Below are 14,367 nucleotides of genomic sequence, written 5' to 3' on the forward strand. Positions count from 1 at the left end.
ACTGGTTAGCATAAGATGGTGTTGGCATCAAGTCAGGCATCTTCATCCCTAGGCCTACCCTGGGAGCTAGATCCCCAGATATTACATCAGAAAAGTGTTAAAGAAGGGAATTAAGGATTATCTGGTGTCTTGGCATGTCAGGATACTAAAACCCAGATTTCTTACAGGTAGCTGTGATAGAGGGATCCTGAGACATCGTAGACAACCAATCTGAAGAAAGTCACAATACAAATAACCAGGAAGAAATGTCAGATATTTACATCACTATCCCTACAAAATTTGATAAAATTCCTTTACTCTCACTATGGGTTGAATTTTGCTGTAGAAATAACATTGAGGGTAACATTAATAATTTAACATTATTAAAATGTTAATTGGACAGTAACTTCTGGTCACTGCACAGGTACAATTAAATGTGGAAAGCAGGAAGTAGTTGTCTGAGCTGACTTGCTCCCCCAAAAGCTGCACTACACTTGCCAGCAGAGTCAGCATTTAAACTAATCAGATTGAAGAATCATTAATGCAGAGACTGGATCGGGAAGTGTAAGTTGTAATATTGAATTGAATGTCAAATCGGGTAGAGAAAGTGAAATGGTGAAAGAGGAATAAACATAAGGTTAAAAGAGAAGGATCAAAGAGATAGAAATAATCATTTAAAAAAAAATCTCCAATGCTAATTAAAATCTAAAGGAATGAGATTCCACACTTGTAAAAGTTCATTTTCAGTACTGGAAAGTTTGCTTGAAAGGCATGAATTTGCTGTAGTTACATGATAGATACCCAGTAACCTCGTTAGGAAAAGTTAGGGCTTGCCCATTCCAGGACAAGCAATATTTTAATGTTTGGCTTGATATGTCCTAATTACAGCCAAACAAACTTTCCAATATTGCAAATTAACTTTTACAAGTGTTGAATCTTATTCCTTTAGATTTCAATTATTGTTGGAGATTTAAAAAAAAATTTATCTCTCTATCTCTTTGATTGTTCTCTTTTAATCTTGTCTTTATTTCCCTCTCTTTATTTCATTTTCTGTAGCTGGCTTGTCATTCAATTAAATATTATAACTTATACTTCCTGGACCAGTCTTTGCACTGCTCATTAATGATTCTTTGATCTGATTAGATAAGAGACACTCCATTCCTTACTTTGTTCAGGCAGCTCCATGATCCTCTTTGGAGCATGCTGCACCATTTCAGTGCTCTAATTTACAATTAGTACAAGTGCAAAATCTCATAGAAAGTCTGTAGGCAAGTACAAGTGTAATGAATCGCTGACACCATTCATTCACCACAGAGAACAAAATCGGGCCCCATATCTTTCTATCATTTTGTAGTGCCTAAAAGAACATGGCCGAGAAATTCAGTAACTCTGCATCCATTATATTAACACAAAACAAGCATGGAAGCATGCAATGTGCTGAGCAATATGCGCACATGATCACTCTGAGCTGAATAAGCATTGCCCTCTACATTAGTACAGGCATCAACAGAAAGTCCCAGGCCCTGCATCTGAAACAGGTATTAGGCCTTTTGCATGAGCAAATACACAGCCTAACACTTGATTGATGTCCTCTGTGCAATCCTGATTTGCCCTGAATGCAGCCAGTGCTGAGCTGACTGTATTCAGAAAACAGCAGGCCTACATGTGGCCTAGCTAGCGGTCATTAAAATTGACTATTCCTTCAGTTTACCCAGCAATAGATCTAATATACGGTCAAATAACTTTTCTTTTTGATTGAACTGTACGGTTGCAGAATGCTTTATGACTTCAACATGGAAAGGCTTTTGTCATTTTTCCTTGGGGTTCACTATTCTATTTTCAGTGGGTAAGAATTGTCAAAGTAGCCCATTTACACTTTCTCTGTTCATTCTGTCACTTTTTATTCAGGTCCATTTCTTTGCTACAATTACTGGACACTGGAATTTTGACTCCTTTGTAGTTAATACATGTCTCAAATTTACGCTGCAGACAATCCAGTTGGATTTTCAGTTTAACGTGACTATATCAAGATGAACAGTGTTTTTCTAGCAATTGCACTGGCATGTTTTTCTTTAGGCACGAGGGATAGCAATTATATGGTTATAGTAAATGTTTCAGCATGTTCTATGCTGAATGGAACAGAGAACTCATTAGAGTACTAGTTGCAGCTAAGTTCTTTAATTAGTTTGAGTTCCTGTTGGGTCAGCCGTGGCTCAGTGATAGCACTCACCTCTGAGACAGAAGGTCATGAGTTTAAGCCCCACTCCAGGGACTTGAGCACATAATCCAGACTGACACTGCGTGTAGTTCTGCACTTTGTATTGGATGAAACATTAGAACAAAGCCCCACTTCCCCTCTCGGATGAACAAAAAAGTTCAATAGCAGTATTCAAAAAAGAGCAGGGGAGTTCTCCCCAGTGTCCTGGCCAAGGTTTATCTCCTGAGGTTGTGAACGTGCTATATAAATGCAAGGTCTTTCTTTCCTCTGTCGTAGCGTAAAACAGCACTGGTAGGTTTGCAGTAACCATTAGTAGCAGTGATGCCAACTCTCACATATTTTCCATGAGCTTCACAGATTTATTGTCCATCTCACAACCTCACTTAAATGTGCTCTAAACTAATGGAAAATAATGTATTAGTTCTGGTACACTGAGTTCCTGAACAACACAAGATGGGCTGGATTTAGTCATACCGTTGCTGCCTCCAATGACAGGCATGGAAATAGTTGGGGCCCTGGCACGAGAAGGTGGCAGCTGGCTGAACCTGATCACATAGCAGTCAACTCACGAATGCAGGTGACACGTGCTTGCCACCAGATCACGTGGCAGAGCGGCTATGACTTCGGGAAGCCTGCATCATGTGATCCTCATGCAGGAGCTGGCGTATATTTAAAAGGGCAGGCAGCTTTGTGTTACAATTCCTCCTACAGGATTTCTAAGGGAGCTGTGAACTTGAAGTCTCCAGCATTTGAATTTTTGGTGCTCCAAAAACCAAAAATGTTCCAAGGCCCAGTGAGAAGAACCCTCCACTGTCACACAAGTTTAGTCGGTGGCATCAACGAGTTCAACTGAGGTCTAAGATGTCAACGCCAGCCAGTACATTGCCCCACAGTTCAGCAAAGGCTCACTGTGTGGTCTCCTCTAGGCTGTCCAAGAGCATAGAGAAATACCGTTCCCTGCTGATGGCTGCAAAAGGCTCTCATGAATGACCAAGGTGGCCTGGATGGAGGTTGCCGCTGAGCTGAATGGTGGGGCTCCATCCGAGGGACTTATTAATTCATGGGATGCGGGCGTCACTGGCTAGGCCAGCATTTATTGCCCATCCCTAATTTTCCTTGTTTTAGAGTGCATTTAAGTGTCAACCACATTGCTGTGGGCCTGGAGTCACATGCAGCCCAGACATTTAATGGGCGGTCATTAAAGGCACAAGAAACATGTGTCAGTTTCACTAAATTGGAGAGGGTGAATTAAATCCCGGCGAAGGACATTTAAATTACATGTAACTGGGCCATTATAAATGACAATGAGGTCCCCACCAAAACAGGCAAGTTTCCCAATTCATCACCTTCCTGCCACTGAATTAATCCCATATAGTTTTGCTGGGGTTCTGACATGCAACCTCCCATGCAATTCTCCATGCTCGCCTGCCATCTTGCCCGCTCCAGTGAGCTCAACAAAATCCAACCCATCCTTCTCCATCTTTTGCTTCATAATAAGCAAAATAAAACCCTTTCTGTGCACACGAAATGATCAGCAGCAAAGCCGAACCAGCTGCATGGCCCTCAAACAATGATTGGCAATCTTTCTACCAATCACATTCAAAGGAGGGCAGTGTTTCCACCAGAAAAGTTGGATTGAATCATACAACACGAAATATATTTTTCTTTCCGAGAATTGCACCGTCCAACTGTTTGGAAAAGAATGGCATCAGTAGTGTGTTTAGTGATTGAATCTGTACTGTTTGGCTTTTCTAAATCAATAACCTGTAAGGTTGTTTGAAAGTGGGTATATTAGCTGTCTGGTAGAGATCAATTTTATATAGGATCTTCCGCCTGATGAATGAGTTTGGATATTTGTGTAATTTTAGACATGTTTCAATTGATTTTGAATCAAGATCAATAATGTTATACATGGGTTAAACATTGAAATAAAGTGTATAACTTATTTTAAACTTTTTAACTTTGAATTGTTTTATCCTTAAAACTAATTGCTAAAGTTTGATTTTTAGAACTGTGTTGGCCTTAATATTAATTTCGCAAGCTATAAGAACCGAAGAAATAGGAGTAGCAGTAGTCCTCCGGCCTTTTGAGCCTGATGCCTCATTCAATAAGATCATGCCTAATTTTCTACATCAATTTCAACTTCTCGCATTGTCCCCATACCACTTTATTCACTTAATATAAAATTCATCGAGCTCTGTTTTGAATGACTGGGCATCCACAGCTTTCTGAGGCAGAGATTCACAACCTTTTGAGTGAAAACAATCTCTCCTCATCTCAGTCTTAAGTGGCCAACTTTTATTCTGAAACCATGACAGCTAGTTCTACACTCCCCAGCCTGGGAAAACATCCTCCAAGCATCTACCTCTGATGAGGAGGACACCGATGGGGATGAGGGTGAGGAGATCCTCGAAGGTGACGATGATGGTGATGAAGCCCTCACACTGAACAGATGAGGCAGGTGTGCTCAGGAGGCCCTCATAGCTGCTAAATTTGTGGAGGATGATGATGACATGCAGTGAGGAGACACTATAGATCCTCACATTGCACCTATGAACATTTGACTCCAGTCTGGTTTATGGCAATGCACATACCCTCTATGATAATGCTCCTGTCTTGGAGACGCAGTGGAGGCCCTAATACTCACTCGATTGCAGGAGGATGATGATGACATGCAGTGAGGACACTCCATAGATTTTCACATAGCCTCTGAGAATGTCTGACTCCTGTCTGGCCGAGGGTAGCTCGCTTGCGCTCTGTGATCAGGGTCATATCATAGATTCGCAGCCATGAAACTTTAAAAGCATCTGATCCTTTGTCCACCTTCAGCACCTGACCCCTTCAGGAGCACAACGTCAGTGGTCACAGATGCTGAAGAGATGGGGCCTAGCCCCACCTTAAAGGTGCTGAGAGCAGACAGAGAGAATGATGGAACTCCATGATGCCATCCCACAAAATTCTGGTAGCAATGCCACGCACCATTGAGATGAAGGCATCAGGAATGTGTCCAGGGAGTGTGAGGCTAGACAATCACTTTGGTCTGAAGGCTGCACAAAGCACAGGGAAGAGGCCCTGGACTGAGACACCTGCCTTTATCTTGTGCAGAAAGATTTTACATCTGAGTGACAAGAACACTGCTCATCAGAACGAGGAGCCACAGGCAGGGAGACATTCTTGGCAGTTTATTGATAATAGTGAACATTATGTACAAATGATTAACATCCGTGCCCAGGCTATGAAACTACATCTTCTTAACTTTCCTAACCCTGCCACTATATCCGGGTGCTCCCTGGGCAGGAGTGGAGGCAGCCTGCTGACTGTGACGCCCTGTCTCTGATGACCTTGGCTGTGTCCTCTGGAGGGCCGAGACTTAGAGGGCCCTGGCCTGCTTTTGGAGTCCTGCTGTGTGGCAGTGGCACCATCCTCAGCCTGTGAAGCTGGAGCTGCTGAGGTCACAGGAAAAGGGGATTCAGATGGGCCGGGCACTCCCAGAGTCACCTGGATGGATGGCCTTGGTTGGAGGGGAGGGGGGAGGGTGGTGGGGGGACTACATCTGCTGATCCTCCTCCCTATGGGTGCCCAAGGGCTCCTGGCTGACTCCTTGAGGAGAAGGGGTAGCTGGAGTGAGATTGAACTGCCCCACACCCCTGTCATATACACACTGTTGGAGGCCAACTATGCCGTCAACAATGGAGTCCAACTTGCGCAGCAGTGCAGGAGTGACGTTCTGGACCAAAGTCTCCATGGCAGCCGCCATCCTACCAATGTTGATTTTGGTGCATTGGCATGCCGGCGCTATCACCTCAGTATGAAAATGGATCGTGCCTTGCGATCTGAGGAGTGCAGCAGACATCCCTTCCCAATGTTCCCGAGCTTGCCTTTGCAGCTCCACCAACTGAGGTATGACCAAGTCCAGAGGCTCGTCATCTGACTCAGACTCACCAAATTTCTGGCCTCCAGCAGTCCTCTGAGTGCTGGAAACCTGGGAATTCCCTGCCGCCACCTGCTGCGGATCAAACAGTGCGATGTGCTCACGATGTGTGATTGTGATTCCGAGGCTACCCCAAAATTAGGTCCCACCGAGGTGTCTCTGCACTGGTGGAGGTTGTGGGTGAGCGCTGTGATGGGACTTCATGGAGGGTTCCTTCAGATTCCTCTTCAGAGGTTTCTTCGGGGCTCGATAGGAGGTCCTGGGTTGTGGACTCTCTTGGCTGTTTCCCAGGTGTGCTTGCAAAAGCAAGGAGAGATAATTATTGCAAATAAAAAATTGTGAAACAGGACCATTCACTCACAGCATGGTTGCCTGATGGATGTTGCACTGCTGGATCCTCATTTGGTAGAACACCACTGACCTCACCATCAACACAGGACCGGTGCAGCTGGATGGCTCTGTTTTCAAAGTCCGTGAGGACCTTGATTTCAGGTATTCCTCCACCAGCCTGCAACCTCTCCCTCTTGTTGTGTGCCAGCTTGTCCTGCATTAATAGAGATGGTGAGAATATAAGCAGGATGCCTGCCAGGTATGCCTGACATGTGTGGGTGGTGAGTGGTCCTATGGATGGGATGAGGACAATGAAGATGTGTGTGAGAGAGAGCGAATGGTAATGTCCTTTGAACAGGCAGTGAATGAGGGGTCTGTGGATGTTTGATGGGTTTTTGAGTGTATGAGTTGAGTGTCATGAGACGAGTGACGTACCCTGGTGGAACAGAGGAAATCAATCATCCTCTTGTGGCACTGGGTGGCTGTCCTCTTTTGAAGGGCATTGGTGCTGACCGCCACTGCCACCGACTCCCAAGCCTGATTAGTGAGGCTGCTGCCCAACCTGTGGCCAGAGCGGGGATAGAGGACATCGCAGCAAGCCTCCTCTTGTGTCCAAAAGGCGCTCAAGGGACGCATCATTGAACCTGGGGGCTGCAGTCATTTTGCCTTTCAGGGCCATGTCTTCTTTACAGCAGCCGTGGGCTAGAAGCACTGTGAGATGTGCATGCGGCTGGACTTTAAATATGGCACCTGGCGTGATGAAGCAGTGAGGTAATGGCGTGGCGGGCGAATGAGAGCCCGTCCACTATGGAAACGGCGTGTTTCCCGGGAATGCATAATTAATGTGGCGGGTTTGGGACAATATGGCGTGAAAATTGCCATTGTGGCCAATGGGTAGAATGTTGTTTTGCTGCCCGCCACCGCACTTGATGCAAATCTGGGATGATTCCGCCTGTGGTCTGTATAATTGTAACAAAACTTACCTACTTTTATATTCCATTCCCTTTGCAATAAATGGCAATATTCTATTTGCCTTCCTAATCCTTGTTGTAGCTGCATACTAACTCTTTGTCATTCATGCACCAGGACATCCAGATCCCTCTATACCCCAGAGTTCTGCAATCTCTCTCCATTTAACTAATATACTGCTTTTCTATTCTTCCTGCCACACTGGACAAATGGAGATATGCTGAACCCTGGCACCAGGCAGGCAACACAGCCTTCAGGACTCACACTTATGGCTACAGAGAACAGTGTCTATCCCCCCAACTATATTGTCCACTACCCCTACTGCATTCCGTTTAATTCGCCCAACTTGAGTGGCTTCCTGCACCATGATGCTATGTCAGTCCCTGTTCTCGTCCACAGAATCTGCAAGAATAGCAACAACTTCCTGCAGAGGGGCAGCTGAAGGAAAACGCAGGGGGATACACCTTCTACTGACAAAGAATGGCTGACAGCAACCCTCATGTCCAAGGACTTGATTTTACCATCAGAATGGGATCTTGGATAAGATGTCAGAACTCCCCAGTTGTATAAATGAAATGCTCATGACACTTCACCTACAGCTCAGCCGGAATCAATATATCATCATCATCAACGCTTGTGCCTTGACCTTTGACTCCAATTGAGATGTTAAGGGAAAGTTCCAATCTGATCTTGATGAGGTCCTCACTGCCATCCCAAAAGAAGTAAAGGTCATCCTCCTGGGGACTTTAATGCCAGGGTTGGCCGTGACTCCAATGTCTGGAGAGATACCACTGGGAAAAACAGGTTGGGAAAAGCCAATGCAAATGGTGTCCTCCGGCTGACAAAGTGTGTTCAGCAAGGCCTCATTTATAACAAACATCCTCTTCCACCAGAAGGACAAATACAAAACCACATGGAGGAATCCAATATCAAAGCATTGGCACCTCCTGGATTTTATTATAGTTTAAGTCAAAGATCTAAGTGATCCGCTACCATCTAGAAGGACAAGGGCAACAGATACTTGGGAACACGGCCACCTGGAAGTTCCCCTCCAAGCCACTCACCATCCTGACTTGGAAATAATTGCCGTTCGTTCACTGTCGCTGTGTCAAAATCCTGGAACTCCCTCCCAAACAGTACTGTGGGCATACCTACACCACAGGGACTGCAGCGGTTCAAGAAGGCAGCTTAACACCACCTTCTCAAGGGCAATTAGGGATAGGCAATAAATGCCGGCCCAGCCAGCAACACCCACATTCTGTAAACGAATTTTAAAAAATCACTCCAAGAGTATTGCTGAGAAGTTCCTCAGGGTAGTGTCCCAAGGCCCAACCATCTTCAGCTGCTTCATCTATGGCTTTCCTTCCATCATAATGTCAGAAGTGGGAATGCTCGCTGATGATTCACAACTTGTTCGATCTGTGATGAACATCTATCAGCACCATTTGCCACTCCTCAGATACTGTAGCAGTCCATGTCCAAATGCAGCAAGACCTGGACAATGTCCAGGCTTGGGCAGATCAGTAGCAAGCGACATTCATGCCACACAAGTGCCAGGCAGTGACCATCTCCCACAAGAGAGAATCTAACCATTGCGCCTTGAAATTCAATGACATTACCCATAGCTGAATTCACCTATCTCAATATCCTGAGGATTACAATTGACCAGAAACTGAATTGGATTAGCCATATAAATACTGTGGCTACAAGAACAGGTCAGAGGCTGGGAATTCTGTGGTGAGTAACTCATCTCCTCACTCCCCAAAACCTGTCTACAAGGCTCAAGTCAGGAGTGTAATGGAATACTCTCCACATGCCTGAATGAGTGCTGCTTCAACAACACTCAAGAATGATGTCCTGGACACCATCCAGGACAAAGCAGCCCACTTCATTGGCATCCCATCCACCACATTAAACATTAATTCCCTCCATCACTGATACAGAGTGGCAGTAGTGTGTACCACCCACAAGGTGCACTGCAGGAACTCACCCAGGCTTCTTAGACAGCACCTTGCAAACCCATGGACTCTACTATCTAGAAGGACTAGGAAGTAGATGCATGGGAACACCACCACCTGCAAGTTCCCTTCCAAGCCACACACCATCCTGACTTGGAAATATGTTGCCGTTCCTTCACTGTCGCTGGGTCAAAATCTTGGAACTCCCTCCCTAACAGCACTGTGGATATACCTACACCACATGGATTGCAGTGGTTTAAGAAGGCATCTTACTACCACATTCTCAAGGGATGAGACAGAGACACTCAGAACCCATGAACGAATAAAAAAATCTTGATACATGCAGGGGGCTGATGCTTATTGGACAGGTCATCAACTTGTTCGATCTGTGATGAACATCTATCTAGCACCAAGATATTGCAAAACCCAAAAATCTAAGAGGAAGAGGATCAATATCTCAGCCCTAAAGCAACCCGAACAAAGAGAGGAATTCCAAATGCAGCTCACAACCAATCTGGAAAACCTTCACACATCCAAATCCATTTCAGGAAAGTGGGAACAAATCAAGTCAGTTGTACTAGACTCCTGTGTCCACACCATTGGGTTTGAGCATCGTCATCACCAGGGCTGGTTCAATGAAAACAATACTAAAATGTGTGACCTCCTGGAACAAAAATGAGTAGCCTTCATTGTCTGACAGAACAAGCCAAGGTCACAAATCAAGAAGGCAGCATTGCAACCGCTCAAGGATGACACCCAAAGACAAACCTGGACGATAAAGGTCAAGTGGTGGGAAGAGAAAGCCTGAGAGATCCAATAATATGCTGATCATCATGACAAGCAAAGCCTTTTGGAAGCCGCCAGGGCCATCTGTAGACCAAGGTCAACTGGACAAAATCCCCTCCACTCACAGGATGGTTCTTCTCTTCTTAAGGATGACAATGCCATCTGCCAACACTAGAAAGAACATTTTCAATAACTCCTCAACCATGAATCCACGGAAGTAGCTGATTCTCTCCAAGCTACCCCCAGTGCCCTGTGGTAGAATCCACAGGTGAACTACCAATAAGGAAGAACTGCAAAAAGCAATCAATTGGATGAAAAACAATAAAGCCTGCAGTCCCGATGGTATTCCAGCTGAGGTCTTCAAAGCTGGTGGCCTTTAGTTCATATCAAGACTCCATGTGCTCTCAGCCTACGGATTTGGGAGGAAAAAGAACTCTCCCTCCACCACCCTCACACCTGACCTCAGGAATGCAACGATTATAACTATCTCCAAGAAGGTAAATACATCAGGCTGCAGAAACCACCAAGTTATTTCCCTCTTGTCCATAGCAGGAAAAATCCTGAACATGCATTCTCTTGAATCACTACTTACTGTGGCTTAGGAAATCCTCCCAGAGGCACAGTGCAGGTTTAGACCTTCCAGAGGAACCTCTGACATAGTCATTGTTGCCAGACAAAGCCAAAAAATGTTGAGAGCAACACCAGGAACTCTCCATTGCATTCACCAACCTGACCAAAGCATTTGACTCAGTAAATCGCAAGGCTCCGTGGATTGTGCTCTAAAGATTTAGATGTCCAAAAAAACTTCATTACAATCCATCAATCGCTTCATGATGATATGATTGTAACTGTCGAGTGGGAGATCTGAAACAGACACCTTCAAAATCCAGGCCAGGGTCTAGCAAGGCTGTGTGATAGCCCCATACTATTTACAATCTACTTGACAGTGGCTATTCATCTCATCAAAGATCAATTGTCCCCTGGTGTGAGTATTAAAAACTACCTAGATGGAAAACTCTTTAACCTCAGTCAACTCCATGCCAAAGCTAAACTAATCACTATAGTCATACATGATTTACAGTTTGCTGGATGACTACAATGTCATTGCCCACTCTGCATCAGAATTGCAAGCCAATCTTGGGGCAGGATTTTCGTGTCGTCGGGCAGGCGCGGTGAGCGGGCCCAGGAGCAGCTGGGAAATTGTCCACTGCCCGCAATCAGCCCCCGACCATGATTTCACTCTGGCTGGCCATTTAACAGCCAGCCAGCCTGAAAGGTATGCTGAAAGGCTCAGCACTGCCGGGGTGGGGGCGGGGGGAGGGCGAGCGCTGAAGTTTGCGCTGGCACGGGGGAGCACGCAATGAAAGCTCCCCGAAGGCAGAGAGCTACCTCAGGGAGCTTAAGAATTGTAAACCCTTAAATAAAGGTTTCAAAATACCGGAAAAAATATCCATGCATAAGAAGCAGTGACCTAAACATGTTGATGATAAAACTTGTGCCCAAACATTTTTTAAAAATTATCAGAAACCTCGTCCTACCCTTGGCTGGGGTTTCCTCAAAAATCCAAAGGCCAACAGGCCGATTTGCCCGTCCGCCAACTGTAATGTTGGCGCACGCTATTTCATGCTTGAGTGTGACGGGCGTGCACCTGCACGCTGAGCAGAAAATTCTGCCCTTGATCTCTTCAGTTCTTCAAGATACTCAGCCTGTCCTTGAATGCTGCCAAAACAAAACTCAGATATCCACCCACACCTGGTCAGCCAAATATTCTGCCTCCCATATATGTTGAAGGAGAGACTCTGTATGTGTTGGATACTTCCCATTCCTTGGCAGCCAGCTCTCTCAAAAGGCCACCATTGATGAGGATTTCCAATAATGAATCAGCTGAAACAGAAACAGAAAATGCTGGAAAAACTCAACAGGTCTAACAGCATCTGTGGAGAGAAAAACAGAGTTAGCATTTTGGGTCCATATGACTCTTCTCCGGAGCCATTCGGACTCAAAATGTTAACTCTGTTTTTCTCTCCACATATGCTGTTAGACCTGCTGATTTTTTCCAGAATTTTCTGTTTTTGCTTCAGATTTCCAGCATCCGCAGTATATTGTTTTTATCTTATTGAATCAGCTGCATCAGTTCCACCTCTACGAACTATTGCAATGAGTGTTTGACAACATAGACCTCCGCAACTCAACAAAAGTCCTGGTGTACAGACCAGTTGTCGTCACCACACTCCTGTGCTGCAGTGAGTCGTGGACTGCATAAGAACGACAAATAAGAGCGCCAGAAGAGTTCCATCAGCAATGTCTCCACTGCATCCTCCAGATTCAATGGGAGGACCGTCAAACAAGTGCTAGTACTCTTCTTGAGGCCTGCTCCACAAGCATTCAGATAAAGCTCCTGCAAAATCAACTTCAATGGGCTGGACACTTTGCCCAGTTGGGCAAAAACTGTCTACCCTGCCAGGTGCTGTTTTCTCAACTCTCAAGTGCCAGCATTCCATGGGAGGACAAAGAAAACACTATCAAGGCACTCTGAAACTCTCCTTGAAGCACAGCAGCATTGACATCAGTGACTGGGAGGAGCTTGCTACAAATCGTTCAAAATGGTGACAATTTGTTCATCAAGCTGCATCATGCTTTAAGTCTAATCGCCTTAATGATGAGACAGAGCAGCAGCAAAGAAGTAAAGAATAGGAAGCAAATCCCACACTCCAGATCCCACTGCCTCATGGAATGTCCTGCCCCATGTGATCAAAGATCTGTGGGTCGAGAATCAGCCTGTTAGGTCATTTGAAGACCCATGGCAGAAGTTCACGACTGAGTTGAGGTCACCCTTGAATTGAGGGGCAGCTGACGATGGCAATTTGAGAAATGGAAGAGAAAAGTTAGAATGGGGCCCTGCCATTAAATTCAGCAGGTTTTCCACATTCCCGGCTTGTCCTTTCCCCCCATGCTCCCCACCACGCTTCCTACCTTCCTCTAAATATCAAGGCCATTGTATCAGGACATCCCTCAGTCTTCTCATTTCTCAAGAAAAAAGCCCCAGCCTTTTTAATCTTTCCTGATAAGTATAAGTTCTCAGTTCTGGTATCATCCTTGTAAATCTGTTTAGCACTATCTCTAGTGTCTCTGTAGCCTTTATATCATATGTGGATCAGTACCGTACAGAGTACGCCATGTATGGTCTAACCAAGGTTCTATATAATAATGTATAATGTATAGTATAAAATAAAGGGTGGAATCTACCCAGGCCTGCAGAGGTGGGTTTAAAGGCAGGACAGGGAGCAACTTGCATATTAGCCCAATGGGTCAGTGGGCCAGCACGTTCCCGGCTCTGGACAATCTTGCCGAAGGCAGGTGAACAGCAGCATTATCTTGCAAAGAAAGTCATTCTTTTGCTTCCAGAAATGCTTAAAATATAAGAGGGGCTTTGCCACTCAACACCACTGGAACTCTTGGGCAAATCTCAGATCTCCCCAAATCTTTTGGAGACATCAAATCATTGATTTTAATATTTAACTGTGTTTTTAATTTATAATTCATTCACGGGGTGTGGGCTTCGCTGGCTGGGTCAGCATTTATTGCCCATCTCTAAATGCCCTTGAGAAGGTGGGGGTGGTATGAAGGTTGACAGACAGTGTGGAAGTAATTCATCTGCTGATGTTGAGTTGATTTTGAGGACCAAGATTTTTAGCGTACATGCATGATCATATGCTCAACCCTTAGGATTTGTAGTACCTAATATTCTAACTCTGGGACAACTTCTGTGAGGTGACTAGCATTGTGAGTTGGTAACTTACCTGTTGCTCTAGATTAGGCACTTCACAGCCTTCCGGGCTTAACATTGAGTTCAACAACTTCAGAACTCTCTCCTCCATCTTGACCCCTTTTTAAATCCAATGTTTGTTTATTTATTTATTTTATTTATTTGTTAATTTTTAAAATCCTTTTTCCCCAAAACCCCCCTCTCCCCACAGGGCCATCTGTCACTTGTTTCTTTGTTGTGCTTTCACAGAGTATTGACCCTTGTTCTGCTATTAACATCTTCTGCTATCTTACCTTTATGCCACTATCAGCACCTTCTTTACACTTTACCGCTACCATTAACACTCCCTTTGTCTTGTGTCCATGACAAGACACCTATCCCTGACCTTCTATCTTGCTCCACCACCTCACATTTCTACTTCTCCTTAGCT

At 45.0% G+C, this 14,367-nt stretch overlaps 1 protein-coding gene across 1 annotated transcript in view; it reads right to left on the reverse strand.

Moving 5' to 3' along the window:
* Positions 1-14,367, reverse strand: part of c4h8orf34 (chromosome 4 C8orf34 homolog) — a 633,137-nt gene that overhangs the window by 145,098 nt on the left and 473,672 nt on the right. The window lies entirely within an intron of this gene.

Source organism: Cetorhinus maximus, chromosome 4, assembly GCF_964194155.1.
Source record: "Cetorhinus maximus chromosome 4, sCetMax3.hap1.1, whole genome shotgun sequence".
NCBI classification, from domain to species: domain Eukaryota; kingdom Metazoa; phylum Chordata; class Chondrichthyes; order Lamniformes; family Cetorhinidae; genus Cetorhinus; species Cetorhinus maximus.